The sequence below is a fragment of the Tupaia chinensis genome, unplaced genomic scaffold (assembly GCF_000334495.1).
Source record: "Tupaia chinensis unplaced genomic scaffold, TupChi_1.0 Scaffold000680_1, whole genome shotgun sequence".
In the NCBI taxonomy this organism is placed as follows: Eukaryota; Metazoa; Chordata; class Mammalia; order Scandentia; family Tupaiidae; genus Tupaia; species Tupaia belangeri.
In genome coordinates this window covers 785,508-789,929 of record NW_006160204.1, presented here as the reverse complement: position 1 = coordinate 789,929, position 4,422 = coordinate 785,508, and positions in this window count along the sequence as shown.

The following is a 4,422-nucleotide window of genomic DNA, read 5'->3' as shown; positions in this document are numbered from 1 at the left end:
CACAAAAAAAAAAAAAAAAGAAAGAAAAAGAAAAAACAAAGAGCCAATGCTATATGCAAGAAAATGAGCTTATCATAGTATTTACAGACCCAATAAAATGATTCCATGCCAAGAAAAACATTTAATCAGAATATTAATAGGAAGGTATAAGTATATTTTATACCCATAAAGTAATCAACACTACATAAAATTTACTGTTTTCAACATAAGAGAAAAATATGTTATAGCATAAACTTTAGAGACTAAAGCTTAATCAGAAATAACATTATGGGCAAACTTTTAGTTGTTTTCATTTTTTAATTTGTTAAACTTTAATATATTTAAGTAATTATTTAATATCTGCTCTTTTCTCCTGTTTTATAGCACACAAGGTATTCATAAGTATTTTTTAAGTATATTAATTATTTATTTAACCTTTTTCTCACTAGCCCAGAAAATTCTAGAAGACAAGGACTACATTTACTCTGTTTGCTTCCATCACCAGAAATAGGTACACTGACACTTGATACATTTTTTTCTGAACAGGTATATTATATGATATAGAGTAAAGAAAGGGAAGAAAAGAAAGAAAGAAAAAGATGCTTGCATCTTATCTATTCATACATTTTTTTTTTAAGAGAGATTTTTGGTATAGGGTGCATGGACTCACTGGAGAGAGACAGAGACAGAAAGTGAGAAATCACTCCCCCGGGGTACGGCCACACTACAATTCCTTTTCCTCCATTCTCCTCTCAGGATCTTGGGCACACACACATAAGCACCTTGTGTGAGTTTGAGGCAGCCAGGCCCAGGACTCAAACTATGGTCAGCTACATGTGAGTCTAGTAACAAAATCATTACACCATCCGCTGGTCCCTTTACTCACACTTTTGATTCACTATTTGCATGCTGATCTCTCTCTCTCTCTCTCTCCATACACACACACACACACACACACACACACACACACTAAAGTCTCCTCAGTGGCATGGACCAATTTTATTTATCTTTGTTCCATAATATATCATTTTGAATGATTTGTGGGCACACTTACTAGGAAACAAGGCAGTTTCACAATAAAGTACAGATGCAGAAAAGGCCATTATAATCCCATTTGGTGAAAAGATAATACAAGTGAAAAAGACAAAAAATCCGAGGATGATGTAGGTTTCTGAAGACATGATGTCTCATCTCAAGAAACACTTCAGAGATACTACATCCAAGTGTAAGACTGGGGTTTTTCACTCATCATAAGATATCCAAACAGTTGACAAGAAAACAGACGCTATCTTACACTATGACAGGGAAAGTTTCCAAAGAGGAAAATATTTAAGAACATATTAAATTAGGTATAATAAGTAATTTGAGATGATTATGGTTGTGGTAATTATCTCTCCAAATTTTCTGACACACTGCCAATTTTATATATTTTGGACAGTAACTACTGTTATTAAAATATTTCAGTGCCAGCCAGTGGCATTAGTGATTGTGGTGGCTGGATCCCACATGGATGACTGTATAGTTTGAGGCTCAGGACTGGAGGCTTGAGAAACACACCAAGCACACGTGCATGTGTGCCTAAAATCCCACAAGGAGAAATGGAGGAAAAGGGATTGTGGTGTGGTCATTACTCATGGGGATGATTTCTCACTTTTCTTCTATCTCTCTCTCTCCAGCAAGCACAAATACCCTCTAGCAAGCAAGCAAGCAAGCAAGCAAATAAATAATCATTCAGAAATTCTAACAGTGAAACACCCAAAAATATACTCACAGCCTATCCTTGGTATTGAAAAAGAAGAAAAAAAGAACAATACATTTGAGATCAGGTGTCTCATTTGATGAGTTTTGTAATATTATAAGGACAGTTCTAAATATATGGGCTACTTGGCACCAGCAAGTGGCACTGGACTCCAACATGGCCAAATGTAGTTCAAATCCCAGAGCTCATAGTTTTATTTTTTCCCTTTATTTTTATTTTTTATTTCATTTTCTTTTATACATTCAATCACATTATTATTTGTCTTACAAATGGATATTTAAACAGGTGAATAGTTCTTCCTAGTACAGTTGATAAAACTACAAAATATCTTCAACAGATAATACCACATTTCTTTGTTCCATTAATGCTTTGCCTCTCTATTTTTTTTCTAAATGTCCTTCCTCAGATTCTCCTCTTTCACACACACTATATCTGGTATTTACATCTATATACTGTTTCTATATCCTTTAGTCTATTAGTTTCAGTCATAGAGTGCAGACACTTGGTGTATATTAAGTGGGAACATACAATGCCTCTCCTTCATATCCTGGCTTGCTTCACTCAGCAGTAAATCTTCCATATTCATCCATTTGTCAAAAGCCAGGGTTTTTTTTTATGACTGAATAATATTCCATTGGGTATATATGCCACAGTTTTTCTATCCATTCATCTGTTCATGGGCATTTGGGTTGTTTCCATGACTTAGCAATTGTGAATAGTGTCACAATAAACATTGATGTGCAAGCACTTTTCTGATGAATTCTTCTGTCCTTTGGGTAGATACCAAAGAGTGGGATTGCTGGATCATAAGAAAGTTCTATTTGTAGATTTTTGAGGAATCTCCAAATTGTTCTCCACAGTGGCTGGACCAATTTACATTTCTACCAGCAGTGTAAGAGAGTTCCCTTTTCACCACACCATGCCAGCACTTACCGTTTTTTGTTTTTTAATCTTAGACATTCCTACTGGGGTTAGGTGGTATTTCATTGCTCTTTTGATCTGCATTTCCCTTACAATGAGGGGTGTTGAGCATTTTTTCATATGCTTTTTAGCTATTCGTATATCATCTTTGGAAAGTGTTTTTTTCAACTCATTCTCCCATCTTTTAATAGGATTGATCATCTTTTTTTAGAACACCTGCTCGAGTTCCTTGTGAATTCTGGTTATCAATCCCTTATCTGATGCAGTTTACAAAAAATATTTTCTCATTCTGAGGGCTGTCGATTCACACTAATTACTGTGTCTTTTGCCATGCAGAAACTTTTTAGTATGGTGTAATCCCACTTGTCTATTTTGGGGATTATCGACTGTATTTTGGGGGTCTTATTTAGGAAGTCTTTCCCAACCCCAATGCCTCCCAGAGTTTCCCCAGTGTTTTCCAGGAGCAGTTTTATAGTTTGAGGTCTTAGATTTAGATCTTTGATCCAACTTGAATTGATTTTCTTGTTCTCTCTCTCTCTCCCTCTCCCACCCCCTCTCCCTCTCTCCAGTGTGTGCATGTTCCCTATATAAAAACTTTAAATAATAATAAAATTAAATACATAATATTATTTTAAAAATAAGAATAAGGGCTACTCAACGGGAAGTTGGTCAGATAAGGTCAGTGATTATTTTTATTATATAAAAACTATGTTGAGATTTTTTTGTTCCATTTTTCTTTTTTTTGTCTTCAGCATTTTAGACTATGAACAGAAACTCCAGCTTTTTATCTTATTTTTTATATCTTCAGTTTTTATAGACTATGGACAGTAATTCTAGCTTTAAAAAAAGAAAATCCGTATCATCCAAAATCAAGACAAATCTTACAATAAATAGAAACATTAACAAAGTATCTTATCAATATTGTTGTATTTACTCTCAGAACAACCTAGAGAGATAAACATGATTTCTATTTTACAAATCAGAGATTCAGCAGTGTAACCTAGGAAATAAAAACTGGTGGTAGAATTTATGCCTTGACTGTCCAAATCCAAGGTTAGTATTTTTACACTATCACACCAATTTTTATCATGATGTTTGATGATGAAAAGTCAAAGATGTTAATATCTGTGTCATGCTGCTAATTCAAAATTTAATGAAGGACTCTATCCAAAAGATAAATTTAAAAGATTAAGTGGAGTCCAAGATGACCAGGGTTCTAGCCCTGACTGTCTAAACTCATTTGACATTGCAAAATCAAAACATTTTTCTTGGGCTGCCTATTTTCATTAGTTAATTAGGTGGAATTGGGTCAGCATACCCAAAGCATGTACTGAGAACTATCTAGTGATGATAATATTCTTTTGAAATATTTTCATATGTACTTTCTGTGGGAGAAAAAGCCCATTCTTCCAAAACAGGAATGGGAAGTAGCTTCCCACAAACTAAACTCATGCATGGTAAAACTGACTGATCCTAGACTATCACTCCTTCCTGTATCTCTTTTTGCTCCCAAAGCATAAAAAAGTATTGTATTCCATTATTCCCTTATCTGCCTTAAGGTTTAAAAATAATGCCAAAGGAGAGAAAAACTACCTTCAGCCACCTCCCTAAGGCTTTATTAACTAAGTTCATATCACAAGAAGAAAAATAGAAGAATTTCGACATATTCTGACAGTTTCCCATGAATTGTCATCTGTCTCCCAAGTCCATTCTTCTTCCAAAAAGAGTTATTTATTCACGATTGTTTAAAATTTAAACACACT